This window comes from Hyposmocoma kahamanoa, unplaced genomic scaffold (assembly GCF_003589595.1).
Source record: "Hyposmocoma kahamanoa isolate Upper Pololo Valley unplaced genomic scaffold, ASM358959v1 175, whole genome shotgun sequence".
Classification (NCBI taxonomy): Eukaryota; Metazoa; Arthropoda; class Insecta; order Lepidoptera; family Cosmopterigidae; genus Hyposmocoma; species Hyposmocoma kahamanoa.
In genome coordinates this window covers 1,589,240-1,601,470 of record NW_020653685.1, presented here as the reverse complement: position 1 = coordinate 1,601,470, position 12,231 = coordinate 1,589,240, and positions in this window count along the sequence as shown.

The window sequence follows — 12,231 nt, the reverse complement described above, 5'->3', positions numbered from 1 at the left end:
TAGACCTTCACAGGAATAAATCTTCAAATCGCCCATTTGATCCGCCCGTAATTAGGCGTCGTTGTCGCTCCGGGCCCGAGCCTGCAAAGCCGAGCAATGGCTTGTGTTTACGGAGACTGGTACGACTTCAAATCACACATCATATGGTAACCCATCTTCCGTTTTAACTAGCTGGTCAATAATATAATCATCGTGAGGAAATCCGGCCGATTTTGTTGGGTTATCGTTTGGATACCTCCATTCTCGTCTCTGTGATAGGAGAGGGATCCCAAAACGTAGGTTGGTGCGAGGGTCGCAGTTTCGTTATCATTGTCGGGATAAAAGAATTCAAAGCATTTTATAGAAAAAGCTGCAACGTTTTTGGCAAAAAAAAACTCGAAACAGACCGTTACCGTCTGTTTAAGCAACGTGATTGTCTAATCCAAACAATATAAAATGTAGAATAGAGTGTGCGAGTTCCACGCAGTAGCACGCGGAATGTGAGAACCTTTGCCTCATATCTAACGATGAAGAACGCAAATTAGCTTAGATTAAAACTGTAGTAACCGGGTATGTAAATAATTACATAACATATTACCTACATAGAGATAGGAAATGTATTTTTTGTTATGATTTGAAATTGAGTAAAGTTGCTGAATCCATGGTAACCAGCAGTATTTTGCACGACACATCCAGTATAGTAATGACGTCTCATGGAAGTCTGTTGCTTTGAGATGCGAATGAAAGATATTGATAACCTATTTACCTACTTATTACTTTTCTCTATTTATTCGCATTTTATTATTTTTTAAATAATAGTTTTGAGCACACTAACCTAACCTAGCAATTAAGTTGTATGTAAGCCTAAGAATATTAATGGACCTATTTTGTTGTTGTTTGAATAAATAAATATAATGATTGTAGAGCAAATCGCTTTGTGAAAGTAGTTTTTCTAATATTTCTTATTCGTAACAAACTAACTCAGTTCCTTATCCTTTACAGTCTATAGTCCCTACCGGCACGCTATGATGGCTGTTTTGACGTTTGTCTGCTCATCATGTTTCGTATTAATTCATTACTACATGGAAGGAGCTAATTGACGTACATTTTTGTCTATAGTGACGCGCAGTAAAATTTATGGATGTATACATTTCTTATGTATAATATTCTATGAAAACCATAGATTTAGTATATCTATAATGGAAACCAAAGGACATGTTATGTTGACATATATAAATCAGACTTTATGTATATATGATGTATTTAGACGTTGAAAACAAGAACATTTTATTGTCTTTGTTTAAGTACTGCATGCCATCGTAAGCCAAAAAAGATAGCACTACATTGATTTGTGTTAAACACGAGAATCGAAAATACGTAACGTCATCTTAAATGCCAACTGTCCTCATTTTGCCATTTTTGGAGTACATCAAAGGCAAGTACATACATCAAATGTGAAAACCAATGTTTTGGTCAAATGTTTTAGTGAATTATTCGCATGAATTGTAATGAAATAGACAAAAATATGGACAGTGAGAACAATTAAGTATTGATTAAAATGCGTCGCTGCGGCATTAAGGGATGCGGCAGTAAAAAAGGCGGAAATCAACCGAATGTTACATTACACCGGCATGTGTTATTTTTTGTCTATAAATCATACAATAGCCCAAATATCTCATGTATCTCACTTAAGCAGTTTATTCATAAGTCTTTCCGAATTTTGCTTTGGTTACTCTAAAGTAACCAAAGCAAAATTGCCTGCAATCTAAATCTGCAAATCTGCAATTTAAATTGCCTGCTTGTTAGTATATTTTAATAATTGTTGATAACGATTATTTTGAGATAGTGTTGTTCTTGTAAGCAGACATATTATCGATACTCTGTTATTAAAATAATTCACAACGAGGTTTTTATTTTTTTATTATTTTTATTTTTAAAATTTACCTACAAAAGAAAAAAGAAAGAAAGAATGATTGGAAATTATAGGAATGCCGAACATAAACATTGGATAAAATATCATCTTCGTTTGTTCGCTCCATTTTGAAGACACAAATTTTAATAGAATTTTGAAGGTAACTAGGTTACATGTTAATACAATTCCATCGTCGCATTTATTGGTAAATAATTTTATATTTAATTTTGAGTAAACAAGAGACATTGCTACGTATTCTCAGTTCCTTAAAACCATCCACTCGTTTCGTGTGGGCAGCTATTCAAAACTCATCTACAATGGCCATTTGTAATGCTCTTTTTCAAACTTGTCGAGACAATGGCCATTTGTAATGCTCTTTTTCAAACTTGTCGAGCGTGTAGACAGCAGCACTAGCTGTACATCAATTTGCTGCGCTCGCGTTGGCCTAGACTCGACCAATATGTATTGCAAGAATACTTGTTTACTGTACAGCCAACAGTACAGCCAATTACTTCTAGAATGTTAATTGAAGTGCAGAATATGCAGACAACAAAAGCTGTTATCCGGGTGAATGAATTTAATTTGTAACTTGTGACCATTTGTTGTTACATTTTTATTGTTGTGGTAGTTTAATATATGGTTATGTGATATTACATGTTTGTACTGACACTGTCTCTTGCTACATCTTCTGTTATACCATGTTTTAGGCAAATAAACTTGCCTATTATTAATAGTATATCTGATTTAATGATTATCGATAATGTTATTAAAATTATATAAGTAATTTTATTTCTTTCAAAAATTGAATGGAAGTGTTAGATTCACCTAAATAGATATTGATACATATATAGATATTGATTCTATACCAACACATAAATACAAAACAGCTTAAAGTATTTGGAAATCTTTTTAAAAAAATCTTTACTTTAATTAACATTTTAATCATACTTTGATTACAGTAAACTATACAAATTACAAACATAACAAAAAAAAACAGTTTCAACATTCAAGCCATACATTTGCATATCGGCATTTACTTATCTACGATTATGGCACAACACTAAAGAAATCCGCCATCTGTGGTGGACATTTTTGGTTTAGGTAGAGACGTTTATTTCGTAAATAGGGCAGCTCCTTTTTTTATTTTTTTCCATCCTCTAAGACAATTTTACGATGCAATTTGGCACTTCTTTTGCGAAAAACGAAATTTAAAAAAATGAAATTTAATACGATCATTACTTATAGCTTATGCTGACCAGCACAAATTCTACCTCCGACAAACTCGCGTCAAAACTCAATGCAAAACAAAGCAGTTTCGAATTGACGACATATTAAGTAAACATTTTTATTTTCGTTTTATTTAAACTTTTTTATCGGTTACCCCTTGCAATACTAGTTATAAATCTAAAAACTTATGATGCGACTCGCATTTGACTACGTGTTTTTCGATAGTGAATTAAGATTTGACCTCACTATTGTAATCTGTCAAAACGACCATCGGTAGAGGCAATGGTTTTCATTATAGATCTAGGACCTAGGTCTTACTTAAATTACATACTTTCAATATGGCTAAATAAGGTATCACTTGCGAATTTTTTGTAACAATTCTATTTGATATCATTATTAATACAACGATCAAACGCTTAGAAAAAAATCCTTCGATCTGAACCAACGTCTCCTAGGAAACCGTGCAAGCCCCTATACCAACTAAGCCACGGAACGAACCAGCGGACCTCACGAATTTTGTTATGTGCTTGTAGTCGGATCGGTTTTCAACGACTTTCTAGCCGTTGGAAACCAAACCGGAAACTTCTTAGTGTTCGATCTTTGTATTAATAATTATAACAAACTAGTGGAGTAATTTCACATAAGGAATAATTGAATATCATGGTGGTGAAACATTCTGACATTGAATAAAAATTTAATTATATTAAGAATCAAACCCACAAAAATGGCACTAACAACGACGGCTGCACCATGCCAATGACCCAAGAACAAATTTTAAATAAACGTGGAATCTTAACGCGTGTACATTCCACGAGTAGTTGTTGCGCACTACACTTCCGCACTCAAAATAAGTGACGTCTTGTATACTTTGTCAACGAGCAAGAGAACATTATTGTATTATCAGTTGCAAAATTCACAGGAAGCAAGCCTCGGTGTGAACATTGTGATATGTTCACATCTGTGATTTTAGTTTTTTTAATTAATCAATAACATACGGCTGTATCTGATGCATAGTGTAATTCGTCAACTTTTTTTACGGCTTTTATAATAAAAGTGCTCAAGTATGATAATAGTGCCCGTAAAACGTATCACAGTTGTCACTTTATTAAGTATTATTATGTGTTACCTACAAAAGTAGAGGTCGTGATATCGTTACCACCTCGGACTTATGTTACACTGTGAAATTTTTTATATCGCACAGAATAATCATAAACAGTGAGTGCAGATTTTGATATTTAAAACACGCGATTATTATTGCAATGTAGGTCACGGTTAAAAAGATCCCTTTGCAGTTGTACTCTTGAAAAAGTTTATGTCGTCGGCATACAACAACCAATTCGGGTTGAAGAGACTGACTTATTTTTATTTATTTATTTTTAGCGGGTACAAGAAGCTTATTAAAATGAAATGGACCCCGTTTAAAAAAAACAGATATACAGGTTTTCGAGATATTAAATCTGACCGATTTAGAATTCCAGTGGTCGAGTCATCTTTGCTCATGCTACATGCCACCGCCATCGCCACAGCCACCGCCCGAGCTCTGAACGAACGCATGTTCTAATAAAAACAAATGTTTGTTTACAACAATCTGTATGTGTTTACACATCGTTACGGAACTACATAGCGTACGTATAACAAACAAAACCGTATGATGTGCTGAGGAGTATTGGCAGGTGCGTGTGCGGACGGAGGGGAAGAGAGAGGGAGAGGGATCAGGCATTGGGGTCGTTGACGGATGCGACGTTTATGTGATGTTTATATAGGCCACGTGTGAGATACGGTCTGCCACGGTCGTGGAGACGCCGCCGTTTCGAAACGCCAACAGCTTTATGAGGGGATTAACGCGCCGTGAAACTTAAATTACCTCCTCATTAACACGGTCTGCGTCACTCCTGCAATATTGCACTTCCGCTCCTACTTATCGCTACGGATGCGGAAAACAACCACAGTAGTGTGTCGCCGCTGTGTTAAAATGGAATCCATTAAGTGTCAAATAAAATTCGTATGTTACGTAGACGTCAAATGCTTTTATTTTCCGTCTTACTTGATGTCTACTTATGTTATGATATCAAAGGACCGCTAAAATGTTACCTGGTTTTTAAAATTGTGTCCCACCAAATGAAACAAAGTAACGGAAAAACTATGTATAGAATGATAGCGGCCAAGAGGGCAAACAGAGTCCGCTCATGCCCCAACACAACATCAAAACGTAATTACCGATTGTTGTTTCTCTACAGGACCAAGCGGGCTTGGTACGAATGATAATGTAGGTACTTACTATAATATATACTATAGCGCAAAATTTTACATACTGCCTCTACTACGTCTCTCATTATGGTGCGGCTACGCGATCGAACTTCCACCGGCGGACGCCAAGTACACCGTTGCATTTAAAAGTACGCGCGTTGTTTAGTCATCCACCAAAGTTGGAAATTCCGCTGCGCTGATGCGTCGCAGCCACAACGCTCTGTAATCGGATTAGGAGAGACTCGCACGAGACTCGCCGATTGACTCAGACTGACGTCGGGCGTCGGGCGTCGGGCGTCGGGCGTAGAGCATCGACGCGTAACTTCATTTCAATTAGACCACTCTCCGCTCACCGCCGCGCCGCCGTCCACTCCTATCACCCGCCCATTTACTTTTCGCTCAATTTGCCCACTTTATTTCTCTTTTTCTCATCAAATTACGCGGCATCACATTATGGGGACAGCAGAAAAACGCGAATGTGATTATCATAATTATAATTGTGCTCACAAATCTACAGTTCACGTCGACGCTGGAAAGGAAAAAAGGGTAACTGACCATTTTTGGGCAAATGGACTCATATATATAATTGAAATCAACGAATTGTTCCGCGTCGAATGACCTACGTTTGACGGTGATTTGAGCACTCTTTTGGTGTTTTAATTTTTTTTGAAAAAGTAAAGGGCCTAACAGACAAGGGGCCTACCACAAATATTACTTTTCCCATTCACTTTTCGTACCACGACGCGCTAAAAAAAAAGCTTACTATAATGTTAAAACTAAGATGTTTTATTGGCAGCTTTGTGACTATTCATTCGCTCGGTTCGTATTATGACGCGACTTTCACATTAAAGTAATATTGCTCTTATGTCAAATTTAGCAATCTTATAATAGTTTTTTTTTTTAATTTATTCATTTCAAAAACATTAACTATTTTATTACATTAACGCTAGGTAAAAACTTAATGGTTTAACCACCTAGCGATAAAAGAGTTACACTGATACAATGGAAACAATATGATTTTCAGTTTTATTGTCTTATTCGATATTGATTTGTAATGAGTAAAAGTTAAGTTGAACTTATTTGTTTACATATATCTCTTCAATATTTTGTTGAATTGTTATTTAATAGTACATAGGAAATAATACCTCGTTAAATAAAAATACGCGATGTTTATTTCGTAAAATTATGTCAACGACATCTATATGCTCCTTGGCGAAACTAACAGTTGACATTAGACTATAATTCCGAATTCACAATCCCACTAGTAAGGTATTTTTCAGAGTCTAAGTAAAACATAAAATGTACGTTAGTTCCTTATGCGTAACGTCTTTATGTGAAAGTATGTATGTTAGCCGATAACGATAAAGCTGATGACAAAACCCAATTGTCTTTGTCAAAACGTGCCGTTTATTTCGAATATTAGCAAATTTTAGCAATATTTCGCGCTGCTATTACAATAGTGTTGTAACTCAAAATATTTGAAATTTAATATTATATCACTACAGAACGTGAAATTTGATTCTCTTCACGTCAAAAAAAACCGTGGTTAGAATATTGTAAGAAACAATCAAAAGATATCTACTTAACTCAAAATGAGACAAACTTTATTTGAGCTAGTTCTAGCCAAAATAATCATTAAATTATTTTTTCCATTTTATTGTTAAATATATTTGAGAAATTGTTTAAGTGTCTATAATAAACTATAACATATAAATTTTAACGTGAAAAAGAATACAGTAACGAGTTGAGAACGTCCCCTTTTTGAGTTAATGCACTATTGTATTAACAGTGCGATGTGTTAAAAGCATTTTGTAGTCCTCATCAATGCCTAAAACTTTCTAGTAGTCAACTTTTCCATATAACATATGTTTTTTGAAAGTAATGCAAACATATCATGAGCATGTTTGAGAAATAATAAATAAATAAATAATGCCCGCTCTTATAGCCCCGCACTAGGGAATCCTGTGTGCCATGGACACTCACTTAACCACCAAATTTGTAGTAGTAGTAGAGCTCCTTGTGAAAGAGTTCGTCCAGGGAAGTACTGCCACCTTACCTATTTCTACCGCCAAGCAGTAATATCGGCACTACTGCGTTCCGGTTTTGAAGGGTTAGGGTGCTGGTGAAATTACAGGCACATGGAACTTATCAACTTACGTCTCAGGGTGACGAGCGCAGTGGCAGTGCCTCTCAGATCTTTGCAATTGAAAGCTCTGAGTGGCACTGCATCTGTCATGGACAGGCAAGTAGCGTACCATCAGGCGCACGACTTGTTCGTCCCGTCACTTGATGTTATAAAAAAAAACTCACGAGAGAAATAAATGTAGGTCGTACAAATATTTCTCCCTGCCCAAAAATACTTTTGTTTTTGGAAATTCGTTTGAATCGTGAATATGTTTAAAACTACACATTATGTGTAGTTCTACAGACAGCGTTGTTGTTAATTGCGATTGAAATGCGAGCGGCAATTTATAGACGTCTGCGGCGTCGAGTGTCGCTGTTCATATTACCCGTATGGCAATTCCAGACAGGGCTGTATTTGAGCCCTAATTACAGTCTGGAAGTGACTGGCGATCTCAAAGTCGTCTATCGTGTCAGTTTTTCATAGCAGATAATGAACGATACTTGTCAACTTATGTTCAAGGTAACGGGCGTAGTACTAGCGGCTTTCAGATGTTTGCATGTCGCCTACCATCAGGCCTACGACTTGTTCGTCTCAGAAAGAAATCGTAGGTAGATTATGGTTTACGGCTATGGTCGACTAATGAAACGTACGAACTATCTGTACTAGGGATGCTTCAAACGGCTTCAACCACGGAAGAAACAAAGAAACAATGGAAGTGCCGTAGGCCTCCAAAACACAAACCTTGACAACGATTGTTCGTACTTTCTAACTAAAAAAGAGTTACAAATTCTGGACAGTTGATATAATTTAAATTTTATACTATTCGCATAATACTGTGTTTTTTACACTCCAAAGTAGCAGAATAAGACATTCTTCTACGATTTTCGACGTTTTGTGCGAGATAATTGACACGAACATAACGTAAGTACAAATTGAAAATGGCGGACGGAGCTCAAGTATGTAGAACTCCGCGTATGACAGACATATGACAAACGTGCGGGTGCACGTCTGTCTATCCGTCACAAGCAATTGACGGAAAATTTTGAAACACTTTAATGCATCATGTTAACATTAACATAACTTGTAATAGATGACGATGATGTCGTGTGAAATACGTAAAGGATTTTAAAACTTTTTTAAAGCACCGGAGTTATTGTTAAAATGTCCGCTAAGTATGAAAATATTATTGAAAAAAACACATTAAGATATTTGGCGCGGAACCCCTTGCAGCCAAGTCCTCGCGCACTTGAACGGTTTATATTTATCGTACACGTACTTACACGTACACGACAAGTGAGAAGAATATATCTCTGTCTCGTCAAGGTAAATGCAAAGGTATAACACGATACATATCACAATAATTTGGTTCTCTGGTGACATAATTTTGTCGACAGATTTTCCTCATTGTTTTAACAATTGTCGCGGTTTGCATTTGCGTCTGCCGTAGATATATAACCTCACGCAAGCGCAAATGGCGTACCTCGAGGGTAGGTGCCTTGTTAGTTGCGGGTGGTGTTGTGATTCATTCATTAAAATTTGTGTTTGTGGGAGCTGCTGCATGAACATCCAAGCCCACAAGTTTGCGTAAGGCATGAAAACTCGGAAAGCGAAGCAACTAAAGTCATTGTAGGTAGAGCATCAACGTTAGATGTGTTAGATCACAGTCCTTAAATTAATAATAATTTCATATAAGTAGCTAATGGAACATGAAAAGGTTTTCCAAGGATAATTTTTATAAAGCACGCGGGTAACGGGTCGCAGGGCGCAGATAGCGGGGCGCGGATCGCGGGGCGCGGATAGCAGGGCGCGGTTAGCGGAGCGCGGATAGAGAGGCGCGGATAGCGGGGCACGGAAGCAGGAACTGGTGAGCGAGTTTGGAAAACATTCCACACACACTCAGCGTGTATGTTAAAATTTCTGATGTGAAGTGCGTTTTGAATAAACTCAAACCGAAGCACTCCAAGGGACCAGATGGTCTCTAAAAATAAAAGGTGGTACCACCTTTTATTTTTAGAGACCATCTGATGGTGATGGTAATGAAGTTCTGGCACGTGCCCTCCTATACGTCTTAACATGTATCTCAACAAGGGAAGAATTCCTGATCGATAGAAGCTGACGAGTGTTGTCCCGGTACCTAAAGGTCGTGGAGGAACAGAAGTAGGCTTAGCAGCTGAGCTTAGGTAGGCTAAGCTGGCTGTACGCCGCAAACATTGTCTTTGTTTACAAGTTACATGAGAAACAGGAACCAAGTTGTCGACTGGTCTGCTTATTGGTCGGAACCGTACGTCACTCGATCTAGAGCCAACCAGGGAAGCAATTTGGGCCATTGGAATTTCTTTCATTGGTAAATGACCTTTACCGGACGGAGTTAGGCATGCTACTTGCCTCCTTTTCGTTGCTGATCTTAAGTTAGTACTTGGGATAGGAGATCAATCTGATTGCTGAGGCTGGGTAAAACACAGACTTTCCTGCAGAAATCTCTTTGTAGCGCAACGCATAATGACGTACTACTCACTCTACATATACGAAATTATAATGTATGTTGCAAATAATCTTTCTTCATTCGGTACTGTAAATGTTTCTGGCATCCCTCTTCGCCGTACCGGTCACTTGAGAACAGTCTCCCGACGCATGGCACTTGCAGAGAAAAACCCGCGTGTTATCGGACCTACTTACTATGAGCGTTTACCCGCTACTCTCAGATTTGAACCGTCTGATGAAATACTTAGGCGCTGCCCAAAGACAAAGACCTTTTCTTGGAAAATCCTTTATACTCTGTAAATGAATTTATGGACTTAAAATTGTAACGAATTGAGTATTTTCTATTTTTATTCTAATTTTTATTGCATTGACATACTCATGTATAATTGTTATCAACTTATGGCGATCCTTGATGGAGAATGATATTTGATATGTAATTTAATGACAACAATATTATATAATGAATTGTTAATTTTCTAATTATTGTGTATTTTTCTTATAATTTTCATTTTTGTCTGACGATCTCAACATAATTTCTTACACTTTGACATGTAGTGCAATTAATACTGTAATGTTACATTTGAGAAATACATTAATTTTGATTAATCTAATTAATTAATAAATGAATCTGAATCTGCAGGCAGATGTTGATAGGGTAGTCCAATGGAGTCATAGAAACAAATTATTTTTTGATGTTACGAAGTGGTCTATAATATAATTTGCCCTATCACGACGGCCTGACCAATTCTCGTACTGCGTGGACGGAGCTTGTGCAACGTGTAACTGCGGCGAGAGATCTCGGAGTTCATTTCGCTTGTGATCTGAATTTCCGTGACTGTATAATTAAGTCTGCAGAAAAGCTTATCGGAACCTCGGATTTTTATTGCGGCAGTCTCATGAGCTGACAAATTTAGGTGCAGTGAGGGGTTTGTAGGAAGCACTAGTAAAAAGCCACTTGGAATGCAATGCATTTATGCGGAACCCACACGAGAAAAAGTATAAGTTGGTGTTGGAGCGAATGCAGAACAAGTTTACACGTTTTCTATGTGTTAAACTGTATGGTGCATACCCGTCCTACCCAAACTTTTAACGGGCAAAGTATCTTTTAATAATATTTGTGTTTTTTTAATATTTGTGAGTTGTATTTATTGTTGCCCAACTGCTTCTGATCCCTTTTATACAACAACCATGCATTATTAATGCATATATCTAAAGTCTGCGAAAATATTGCCAAATGTCACCTTTTGGTCTTAAAACAACTGCGGTATATCGCAAGCAACATATCGGCAAGGTCGACGCCTCCCATGTGCATGTTGTATGGTTTAATAATCTGCGGACAAGCGACATCCAGCCCGCATTTCGTTTCTTTTGAGTATCGTTTTATTTTATTTTAAAGAACTGGCAATAGTGACAACCTTATTATCGAGCCATTTTACAGCAGCTGTTTTATTTTTGTTGCAAACAATCTGTTTACTAGAACCCCTTTCTCTTTTAGCCAACACTTTGTCCGTGGGAAGTTTGCCGTCACACCCTCTTAGCCTATTACTTCTGATTGCACCCAAACTGAAAAAACCGTACACTTCACGTAGAAAATGTATTAATTCGAGAGACGTAAAAAAGTTATCAAAGTATAAAACTGAGGGTCTTTTCTTTAAGGTTTTAGCAAGAGCCAGAACAACTTTAGCTCCTAAGCCAAAGCTGTTTTCGTGGTCTGTGAATGATATTCCTTTGAATGTATCGTCACCTGCGTACAGTATAAAATCGTAGACCAATCCTGAAACCCCTGCCCTCATGAACATTTTAAAACCCCATTTCTTGGATTTTTTGGGTAAGTATTGTCGACGGCTTCCAGCTCTGGTTCCCTTATACGGAATCATCATTACGTTGACGCAGTATCGACCTTCTTCTTCGAGTAGTAAGCAGTTTCGTCTTATTATCTTAATTAACGGACGGATCTTAAAATAGCGATCATCATTGATCTCGTTATTATCTACAAAATGCAGGTACCTTCTAATCTGTTCATATTTTTTTAGAGGCGTAATATCAGCTATGGGATGGTACCTCAGACTTCTACTCCAATAATCCCCATAGGACGGCATTTGTACGACACCCATTAGAAACGTAATAGCCAGAAAGTCACAGATATCATTTGCTGTTAAATTTGTGCATTTTGTTAGACACGCTGAACGGAATATAAATTCGATTGTTCTAAAATATCCGGAGAAAAAAAAATAGTCGAGAGGGTATAGTGCCAGATGGT